Raw genomic sequence first — 12,740 nt, 5'->3', positions numbered from 1 at the left:
ATTTACAAGGACGTGATAAAAACATTAAGTCAGAGAAAGTCCATCCTTTCATTAAGAAACTTGATATCTGGATTATTCGCCTTCAAAACAAACATTTTGATATGTTTCCACACACTTCAGATTATATTGAGAAAGATTTTGATGAAGAAAATACTATTATTCTTCACCACCGTATGGATAGCATGAAGATGCTTTGCGCGAGTTAAAAATTCAGTCGGCTTGAGACTGTATAAGACTACACATCATTTACACTCATACATATCATCCTCATGAAATAAATCACAGGAAGAAACAAATGATATCATTAATGCCAATATATGAAAATAATAAAATATATATAAAACAAATATTCATCGGAAAATAGAAGTAGCTGTAATTTGTAGACAATCTAAGTTACGTTCACAGTGACCGAGTCATCGTGTGTCTCACTCCTTTTAGGTTCGTTCTCCAGATCACTGCTCTTTTTTCTTTTCTTTTTTTTATTTAGCCTCCGAAACTACCGTAAGGTATTACTTCAGAGGATGAATGTGAATGATATGTATGGATCTAAGTGTAGTCTTGTACAGTCTCAGAACGACCATTCCTGAGATCTGTAATTAATTGAAACCCAACTACCAAAGAACACCGGTATCCACGATCTAGTATTCAAATCTGTATAAAACTAATTGCCTTTACTAAGATTTGAACCCTAGAACTCTCGACTTCGAAATTGGCTAATTTTCGATGACGAGTCCACCATTAGACCAACCCGGTGGCTAGGTCACTCCTCTGGTTACATCTACCAGGTCCAAGAACGTTTCAATCGACTGATGTTATCTCTGTTGCCCAACTGATTTATTTTCATATAATTTACATGTTGTTTAACCTCTGTTTGTACCGCGAGCCAATTTTTGGATCTATTCGTAAACAGAAGTGACCATTTTATGAGTTTAACCGTGTTAAACTCATAAAAATATATATAATTTTAGGCAAGAAAAAATGGTGGATCGCCTAAGAAATATTTTTATCTGAAATATTTTCAATTAAATTATAACTAAGCTTATAATCAGGATTAAGCACGAGGTTTTTAAAACGATATAAGTTTTTTAAAAATTAGTGTATTGGTGTGACACTCGGAAAAAACATAAGATTACGATGAAAATAAAATAATGTGTTCATATCCATTAGCACTTTTTACAAAACGCAAATACATCTTCAAAAGGTCACTGTAAGAGTAATGCACAGTTAAAATATATAATTTCGAGGAATTTATTGAAGACGTTGAAATTATATTGTAACATAAGCCTAATAGAATAAATCGGAACGATGAGATGAACCGGAAATTGGAACCATATACTCATATAAATATATGTTAGTACTTGACCTTTTTTCAGCTGATCGATGGAATTTAAAGGAAAAGGATTCCTTCTAACAAATTATTCCTGATAGATCCTTGGACACAACAAATTCCATCAAAACCAACCTTAAGGAGGAATCAATTATTTATATTCATGATGAGCTTATTGTAAGCCTACTTGAAACAATTACAATACAATTAAACAAATATACAAACAAACAATATACTTGAAACAATTTTGCCGATCTCATGGCGGAGTGGTAGCGTCTCAGCCTTTCGTCTAGGGTTCTAATCCCGGTCAGGCATGGCACTTTTTTAAAACAAAAGAAAAGAAATCCACTTTCTATTATACGCACAAGTTTCATGCTTGCGTTGCTATATCATCAAGCCAAAATAAAAACCGGATTTCAAAATTCAACACTGGTGTAAATTTTTGGATCCAAAGAGCACATTTAAAAATATTGAAAAGCAAAAATGGCAGAGTAAACACCATCGAGTTAAAACGAGGCACCGGTTAATTTTATATTTAGTGGAATATTACGAAATAGGAAACACATCAATTCTTTATAAAGACTCCTCTTGCTACAAAAGACTTGTGATCACTGATAGTGACCTAATAACTTAAGTAGATATCAAAAGATGTTTTAATTAACACATAAATTATGGAAATAATCTTTAAAAAATCTGATGTGAACACCACATGACTTCCTTGTATGACTTAGGGAGAATATTATCCGACAATATCGGAAGAGGAATGAACTAAAAGATAAGAATTTTTTGCAATTTATTAAAGATCGGGCATGTATGCCTCAGTGTATATGTTGTTCATGTGAGGGTCTATTTTTCAGACACTGTAGTAAACTTTAATAAGATTGATAAAATTAAGCAGAAATTACAGAATAATTAAATTTAAAAAAATAAACTAAACTGAAAATCTGAAAGTAAACTAAAAAATCCAAAATAATACGATTCTAAATTATAATTTTCAATTAATATTAAATATTCAGATGTTTCGACAGATTTATTACACACACGTACATTTTGCAGGTCGAGACTGCAAGTGATCATTTCGCTGTTTCTGTTGAAGGATTAATTAAATTACAAGTACTCATTTTTTACAATACATAAAACTTCATTTCACCAATAACTTAAGATTTTTTCATTTTTTTTTTATTGCTATTATTGAATAATTATTTATTGTAATTTTTTTTTTACAATCACGGGTTAATTATTAATAAATGAATATATTTAAATTTAAAAAAAAGTTAAAAAAAAAAGAAAAGGAGACGAACTCTGTTCGAACCGATGTGCCTTCTCCTTATAGAACCAAATATTTCATTAATTAAAATTTTATTTGGCTATAACTCTGGAACTAATGAAAATAAGTACCACTTATGACATATCGTTGAAAATCTCTCAATGAGGACTTATTACTGCAGTTAAGAAAAAGTTCGAAATCCAGATAGCAATCAAAAGGGAAGGTGCACAACTAGATGCTACAACAATCTTAAATCCAAAATTTCAACATACTACGGCTAGTCGTTTCTGTTATGCGAGATATATACATACATACAGATGTCAAGCCGAAACTAGTCAAAATGGATTCAGGGATGGTCAAAATAGATATTTTTATTGAAATCTGATAACCAAAATTTTTCTCGATCACAATACTTCCTTTACTTCGTCAAGGAAGTAAAAATAAACTCTTGGAATAAAGAAGAATAAAAATTTAGTGGTTTACCTTTAATCCATAACCAAAAAATCCTTATAAATCGTGTTATAAGAATATTTTTTTTAACGATTTTACGTAACTTTTTAACAAGAAATAATAAAAAAATTATATCTATAACTCAGTTTAATCTAAAGTTAAATTTGTGTCAACTACACACAGAGAGACAGTTTATTTGCTTAAATCATTACTAACATTTTCCAGACATCAAAATGAAAACAATAACTATTAGTATTCAGCATAAGTTGCAAAAATATGAATTCAATATTCTGATCACTTCAAATACTGCTCGTATAAAGCAAATAGTAACCTCCTACCGTTGGCCAACTCTTGTCTAGTTACATATAACTCGACATTTTTTTTTAGTACGTTTGATTGTAATTCTGAAATTCTGTTCACTTCTTTTTTTTTAATTTAACAATTCGATTAACTGGTAAAATAAATTTTTGTTTCATTTTATTTTAAAATTTAGAAAAAATCTGATCGATTAAACTTTATAAAAATTAAAATTATAAAAATATAAGATTAAACTATAAAAATATATACACCTGGTAATAAAAAACTAACTAAAGAATTAAACTAATTAATCTTTATTACCTAATCTTAAATATTATTGCATATTCTTCTTAAACACAAGGATAGGTTTATGTCTGTTCCGAACTCACAATGAGCTATTGCCATCTTTTACGTAATCTTCCAGTGTCTCTCTTTCTATATAGCTGATAATTTTGTACTTGTTGGGAATTCTATTATCAGACATTCTCTCCAGGTGTTGCTTTCATCGATTGCGGTGATCTGTCACTCTCTTTCATTCATCTAACCGTGTGATGCCCTTCAGTCTCCTTAGAAATCTCATATCCGTTGCTTGCATCTTACTTTCTTGTCTTTTTGTGGTAACCCATTACTCGCCTCTATAAAGAAGAACTGGGGTAGCCATAATCTTATACGATTTCAACTGTATCTCTTTCCTAGCTCTGTTATTCAACGTCCTGCTTATAGTACCACACACGGTTTGGAATTTATTTATCTTCTGCTCTACATCAAAGTCCTATCATAGCTGATATCGCATCCCAAATAACTGCAGCGAGACACTTGTTCAACTACTACATTCCCCAGTACTACGTTTGAACGAACCAGACACTTATCCCTGACTGCCACGGAGGTGGTTTATTTTATTTTTGTTTTCACGCAATAATACCCTTAAACCCGGAAATAGGACAAGATTTAATGGTATTATTGCATTAAAATTAAAATAAAATAGCCGATCTCCGTGATTGAGTAGATAGCTCACGGTATTTCGTGGGGAGGTCCCGATTTCGAATTCCGTCAGGCGTGGCAGCTTTTCACGCGTTACCCCATCGTGCTAATGACCAGCTGTTGATGACCGCTGTTTCATAACAAAAAAGGTAATCATTAAGAATTTTTCTTTAAAATGTCAATTAATCTGAAGTTTTTAAACATTTCACAAGCAACTCTTTATTTTTAATTCACTTTTCATTATTTTATTAAAAAACAGTTTTGTATTATTTAAAATAATTTAACTTAATCTGACCTATTCGGGATGTACTTTTAGGTAATTAGGTAAGCTTTCAAATTAAACAGAATCATTACTATGTAAGGAACAATAAACAAATGTCATATATAATGAAATATATAACTACTGTAGTCTTTATAATAGATAATGGAAGCTTCATTAAAGTTTAATTTAGAAATTATTAGTCAGTAACCTGTTGTATTAACCTAGTAACTTATAACAAAGAATTTGAAATTACAGATTATTATATATCATTCCAAATTTTTTTTTGTGTTAAAATTAACTAAGCATAAATAAATAAATCAATCCGCTCAATAACAGATTTTCATTAGACGTTAGACACGATAGAAATATAAAACACACTAATTAATTCCATCCTGTTATTGACCCAAAATCACTTTAAAAAAAAAAAATCTTGGGAATAAAATTACGTCATTTCATTTTAATAATGCACGTTATTTTAAACAAATAGAAATAAAAAAATTAATTGTGCAAAAACGGCCCACACGTTTAGTCTATAATTTTTAAAATATTAGATAAAAAAATTAAAACTTCAAATGTATCAATAAAAATGAAATTTTAATTTTACAGCCATCTTGGATTTAAATGGATCCTTAGTGAATTTATAAGTAGAACTGATTCAATTCTCGGTGAAATCCTAAAATAAAATTTGTTAATCCTTATAGATTAACAAATTGGTACTTGTAAGTTAGTGAACATACTGGTCTACTCCTAGCTTCGAAACGTAAAAAGGATTTATTTAATTACTTTTAAATTCAAGACTGTAAATTTTTATTAAAAGAAGTATTTGAAAAATGTTAATTCATTTTTTCAATTTTTAACTAACATAATGATATTTTTCGGTCGCCATTTTGGTTAAAATAATCAGAATTTAACTTTTTTGATACCGTTTTGGATACCTTTTGTTTCACAAAGACTTTTAAAACAAGCCACGAGGTGTGGCTATTAAATAACAAGACTAATGCTGTTACAGAAAAACTGCGCATTCTCCAAATTCGAACGACTGATAGTTGTGTAGCGTAAAGCCTTCTCTTTCGATTGTTGCCATTCCAGTTTCTGTAGATATATTAGTCTGGCCGTATATTACATATAAAACCCGCCGGGTTAAACTCATCATCGCAGAATCAGCTGATTTTCGAATTCGAGAGTTCGAATCCTTGTTCGACAGATTCGAATCCTTGTAAAGACAGCTCCTTTTATATGGATTTGAATGCTGGACGTGGATACCGGTGTTCTTTGGTAGTTGGGTTTCAATTAAGTCTCAGGAGTGGTCAACTTGAGTCTGTTTCAGACTACATGTTTACTAGTACATTTACACCTACTCTACACTACATCTGCAGCTATGTCAGACCTGGCAAGCTGGTAATTGCATTTCCCTATACACACACACATACACCCAAACCCGGTAGTAGCTGAAAATCTGGTTTACAGAAATTCATGATTTAAAAGTAAAAATATTTTATTAATATGAATAGTACACTAAAACTGACGATACGGCACATACTTGTTTACTTTTTTGTCCACTTCATGCCGTAAATAATCAATACTTTAAATCGGGGAGCGTGTAATCATTATAAAATCATTAAACCATTATAAAATATTTGAAACAATTATAAAATCAAGGAATTTCTCTTGGAAAGAAAAAATTTCTTGGCAAAAAAAAATCCCAGGGAATCTTTCTTTAAATGAATACACTTAAATATCAGTTCAGGTTTTTAAAAAATTTTATTGATTAGGCGGGAATTCCTTGCAATTCTGCTCGAAACGAAGAATCACCCTATTTACCTAACTAGTTAGTGAAACAAGAATTTCTATGAATTCCCAAAAATGAAATGAGTATATTATTAACACATATTTTATTCATTTTAAACTACCTCTTTAATGGAAACTTGCCCCAAAGAAATTAAAAATGGATGCCAAAATATTAGGATTATCACCTTCCAAATACAAGTTACATGCGTTTGAGGACACAAATTATATACAGTTAGTTTATGTTTGGAAAAATAACATAGAGATACTTGTAATGCATGTGTTTACCATCGACAACTGTCGTCCCTTCCACGTACTATACTTATGTTTAGATGCCTCTTGATGTCTTCCTGTCATTAGAACTAATCGGATCGTTATGACAGCTCTATTACTGGTAAACTCTTCCCACTCTAGGACATAAAAACAGAAATTTGTTTCTCGCCCTTGAACTATTTGAAAAGATCATCTTTATTAACTTATTAAAACTTATTAACTTTATTAAAAGTCATCTTCAACTTATTAAAACATTAAATATTCTTCAGCTGATCATCTCCTGATTATCTAAGTAAAAAGTTAAGTCATAATTTTAATACTGCATAAATAATAGACTGGCTTGACTAATACTGGCCCAAGATTCAAATTAAGTTAACTTATCTTGATTTAAATTCAAAATTTAATTGATTTCGTTAATAACAAAATCAAACCTAATACTGTTTTGCTCTGAAGTGTCTTAATTAAACGCTAAACTTGTCATGGTTATTATTTATTATGCTTACATAAATATAAAAGTATAATGTCATCGCTTGGGCTCATTTAAAAAGTCAGAACGAGTTTTTAAGATACAAAAATAAGTTGACAGATCATTATCTGGGAACCCCATGTAAAAATCGTGTAGAAGTATATTTAGAAAATTAAAAACGTTAACTTATCCTTGTATTTATATTTATGAATGTGCAATTTTTGAAAAAAGAATGGTAACTTATTCTAAAAAAAAATAAAAATAACAATATCCACCTTTACCAAAATGGACAACGGAAATATTTTCGTATAATTCAACACAATACTTTCCTTAACGAGGAAGGAACTAATTATACATCCGTTGGCATATTTAATAAATTGTTGAATTTATTTAAAATATAATTAAAATATTTTGTTTTGTGGAAACAATATTACTTTATCGATGAATCTTTAAATAATATTAATTAAAAAATAAAACATGATTTGCATCCTGTTCAATATGTACATAAATGCTCAAAATAATCTTCAATAGCGGTTTTTGAATTATGAATTATTTTATAGTATATTTTTTTGTTTAATCCCTTAACATTATTTCATATGTTTGTATTTAAATAATTAATATGAACTTTAATCTCACGTATTTTTTATTTTATAATTTGTTTAATTATTTATTTGAGCTACATTAGTAAAATTAATAATATCTCTGCCTGGATTAAGCCTGAATCTAGAAACATTACAAAACAATAAATACGAGTATGTAGTATCAACTGATCTATCTTTTAATATTGAAAACTTGTGTTTTCCATTTGATACAATTTACTTTTTTGTTTTTCCCCTTTAATTTTCCTTTCAACCCTTGTTTGTATCATTATAAGATATAAAATAGGGCAACATTTTATTTATAATTGTTTCACGTACCCATATCACATTCCCTTAATATATAAGCAAAATTTGCATCTTAATACGAAGGGAAATATAGAAGCACAAAAAACCGGTCGGATTGTATCATATAAGATGTGAACGAGGCTTTAGACGCTAATATAAAACAAAAATTAAATTTTATTAGTAAATTATTTTACTTCATTTTTTTTAAATTAACGTAAATTCAATTAACTAATATCTTAATTAAATATAACTGAGAAAACGAAGAAAAAACTTTTTTATCTATAACTGAAATAATTTTAATGTTATGTAAAAAGTTGTTGACATAAATAATGTTAAATGTTATTTAGTTAAAAAAAATAAATAAATAAAATTGATACAGCTTAAAAACTAGCAGTGTTATTACAAATAGAAAATTGCGTAACTATTCACGTAAATGCACATTATGTAACGAACGTGAGCACGCGTTTACTAGTAAACGTCGCGCGTCCTCCCCCATACACATACATATACATACACATACACACACACACACACACACACACACACACACACACACACACACACACACACACACACACACACACACACACACACACACACACACTCCACTCGATACTTATTTTTCGTAGAAAAAACATACGATAAAATAAATACACAGACAATTATTTTTAAGTACACAAGTATCCTATTAAAATGTTCTTAAAACATTATTTACACTATCTAATTAACTTGTAATTTTCTTCTTTTTGATATAATCTATAATTATTTGTGTTTTTATTCATAGTTTTAAAGTCAAATTCACATTGAAATATTTCTTGTATACTAGTATTTAAATTAAATAAAAAAGATTGTTAAACTACAAGAATGTATACGTAATTCTATTGAATCCAGAAAAAAAATCGCTAATAATTGTTAATAATAATATATAAATATAATTCGTACATGAAATACGTTTTGTAAATAAATTATTTTAATATTTTTATAAATCAATCCAATTTGAATTTATTTATTAATTTTTAGATATCGATTATAACTTAAGCTTTACATAACTCATCGTCTATGCAAAAAAAAAAATTACTTTTTTTTGTTCTAAATTTTGAAGGAAATTAACATTTATAAAATAGATGCACTAGTGAAGAAAATAAAACCAATAATTTCATGGTTATTTTAAATTTTGTTAATTATTTCAATAAATAATTAACAAAATTTAGAATACATAAAATATCACTAAACTGATCCGAAAATCAATTCATTTAAATTTCATGAAAATCTTTAAAAAAGAATTAGAATTACAGGAATACAAAACAAATATAACAAACTTTAGTTCCTCTCGTAGATCAGTCGTATAAAAATACTGAAAACTAAGTGCAATTTAAAATATATTCGGACTAATTTTACACAAGGTAAAAACGTATAGAAAAAAGATATTAAAAAAATAGGCTATATTTTTTTTAAATTTCTAGCAAAATATTACGACCCCTTTTTTCTTAAAGATTTATTTTTTTAACGGCAATAATTTTGATTCGATTTTATTACATGTTATAGTACGCAATTTAGTTAACCCTTTTACGTAACATTGACAAGTTTTCCCTACTGATATAATAGTTTTTTAAATCTACTTTAAAAAAAAAGAGTTTTTCAATTCAACCGATTTTTTCTTTATTCAAGCTTTACTCATCAATTCTGATGAACTATTTCATATTTTAAAGAGAAATTTACTGAAAGAATAAATTTATTTTATTCTACATTTATTTTATTTTTTAAAGAGAAATTTATTTTAAAGAATAAATTTAGTAAATTTATTCGTATAACATCAGCGGGATTTTTTTTTAACGAATGATGCATGGTTACGTAAACGATTTGAAAATATTTTATTCTTGTTTTTTTTTTTTTATTCTATTTATTAATGCATTTTTATAAGTAACTGATAAATGAGTTTAAATCATTTTAATATTCAAAATATTTTAATGTAAAATTTCAATAAAATTAATCGATAAACACTTTGGTAAAAGTTAATACATATTACCGCATTAAAAAGGTTTTACGTAATTGTCAGTATTTTCATCATTGCATACCTTTAACGTCTATGCATAAATTTCCTAATTTTTCTTTTGACGTACGTCTTTTCACTTTTTTTCCTTTCTTATGAATATAAGAAAAAGCAAAACAGGCGACATGTTTTATTCTAATTTAAAAACTCGATAATTTAATGTATAAAACCTTTAAAAAATAATAAAACCTAATACAAAAACCACAAACAAATTAAAAAAAAAAAACATTGTTATTAAACTTTTCGTTTTTTTCAAAACGCCAATAAGTAAATTGTGAGTAGACGTTTCGTTCTTTATTTGGCGTCGACGTTTTTGTTAACTTCAATATTAATTTATTTAGCTGATGCGTAAAATAAGATTAAAAAATAAAATTATTAATTTATTACAAAGAATTGTGCGAATCGAATCGATCCAAAATTGAATTTTATAACTAATTAATTACCCTACAGTCAGTGTATAATAAATAATCCAACTTATATAATTGCAAAAGTAGGCTGTGTAAATGAAGTAAGACAAGAAAATAACGGTGTGTGTGTGTGCTTTTTACACGCGTTTCAACTTACCCACTATTCTGTTGAAGGACACAACAATGTAATTTTGTACTTGAATTAAGTTCACTGAGACCAGTTTATCAATCCTTTTATTTAATTTAATTAGGAATATTTAATTTGGAATAATTAGTATAAAATTATAACGGTTAAGTACGTTAATACATCAATTATTTTTTAGAATGATAAAAGACAACTTTAATTGCCTTTATTGCGTAATAAACTTTTATTTGTATTCGTTTTAAATTACAACTTACATAAAATATTCTAATAATTTTTTTAAATATTATTTTAATGTTAACTGTCAGACCTAACAAATTACTCAACTCTCAATAAATTTTTAAAATATTTATTTTGAAGTATTCCGATACGTACTAAAAAAAATAATAATAATAAGGGGAAAATAATACGAGTAATCTTGTATTAAATGAAAATAAATTTTATTTTACTTTAAAAAGTTTAAATTGTTGTTTTATTTCGATATACTTCAATTTTTTTTTTTGAGACATCGACTGCTAAGGTCATTTAGCTCTTTTTCCAAACAAAAAAAAGAAAAAAATTCTTTCCCCTCCTGATAAAAACACTTCTGAATTAGTCAGAAGACTAGTCTTGTCAAACAGATCATTCAGAAATAAATTTGTCATAGACATTAAAGATCCAAAAAACACAAGATGACAAGGGTGGTGGTAGGAGATACAACCACCCTTGATATGTCAAGGGTAGAGAGTGATAGGAGATACCAACCAATCTCCTACAACCTAAATTAAATCTATACTACATTAAATTTATGAAGTAAAAATGAAGAATACATGTTTCGCTATTATAATATAGTTTATCTACCAAACTAACTGGATAGTTCGATGTGACCTGATGAGGGAGCCTGCTTATGGTTAACCCATAAATATGACCCTGTTTTCTCAGAGAAAATAGTGTCTAGAAAACCTTTCGTGAATTAGGCTGTCCAACTCAGTCCGTACAATAATCCTATTAGCTGAAATCTTTATTGGACATTATTGAATTACAGAATTTCTGAAATTGACATCTTCGTTGTTTAACCATCATATAAGGTATTCTGATTAAATCTCTTTAATTTTAGATAAGCTTCACATACTAAAGACTCTGCATACCGTTTCGAGACGAGTAAGAATAAATCTCTAAAGCAATAAACATTTACTGCTAAAATCTTGAATACTGAAAATTCGGAAAACTGGTTTAAATTAATCGATACATAAAAAAATTACTCTCAGATAAAGTTACTTCTTTAATTTCGCATTTTGGAAATCGACTCAATAAAAATAAAACAACTATCAACAGGTTTCTATTTTTACCAACCCTTAACTTTGCATCGTTAAATAAAAGTGTTTTAAAAATTATTATTTTAATTTTTAGGGAAAATGTTTATAAAGTCGATTATGTTTTTTAATTTTATTATTTAATTTATTTTTTGCTCTTAAATCTTTTATACTAAAAAAAATCTTGACTCTAAACACAAAACACAAAACTGCAAAAACATTCTTTATATATAACGCAGAGAGCACACTAATTTTACATAGTTACAGATACAGCCACCATCGTCATAATAATAGTTATTCATTTCGTTTGGGCTGATCGCCAGTTGAGACAACAATCACAAAGCAATTACATAATGCTATGTAAAAACATACAGAACATAATTTACTTTGTCTTTTCTTAAATACGTATTTATTTATATTTTTAACTGAAATAATCTGACGTAATCAGGTTTCTACTTCTATAAACAACAATCACGTGAGATAAATCCAGAGAATTGTTATTGTTAAAACCTGGCGTTTTATTCATATAAAAATATAATCTTTTTTCTTATAAAATCGTTCACTCTCAAACTATTTTTTCTTATAAAATCGTTCACTCTCAAACTATTTTTTCTACAATTAAATACGGAAAATTTTCTGACAAGTTTATTGTATTTTATAAAAAATTTACTTAATTTACTTAATATTTTTCCCTAGTTAAATTTGAAAATGTATATCAAATAAATTTTGATCCTATACAAAATAACGTTTCAGGTGAAAAAAAAAGTTAAATATATAAATTTTCAAAAGTGGAGAAAATTGTAAACATGAACAATCATTATATAGTTTTAAAAAAATAATAAAGTAACTGTAAATAA

The sequence above is a fragment of the Lycorma delicatula genome, chromosome 8 (assembly GCF_047948215.1).
Source record: "Lycorma delicatula isolate Av1 chromosome 8, ASM4794821v1, whole genome shotgun sequence".
In the NCBI taxonomy this organism is placed as follows: Eukaryota; Metazoa; Arthropoda; class Insecta; order Hemiptera; family Fulgoridae; genus Lycorma; species Lycorma delicatula.
The sequence above is the reverse complement of the archived record's forward strand: the minus strand, read 5'-3'. Positions refer to the sequence as shown.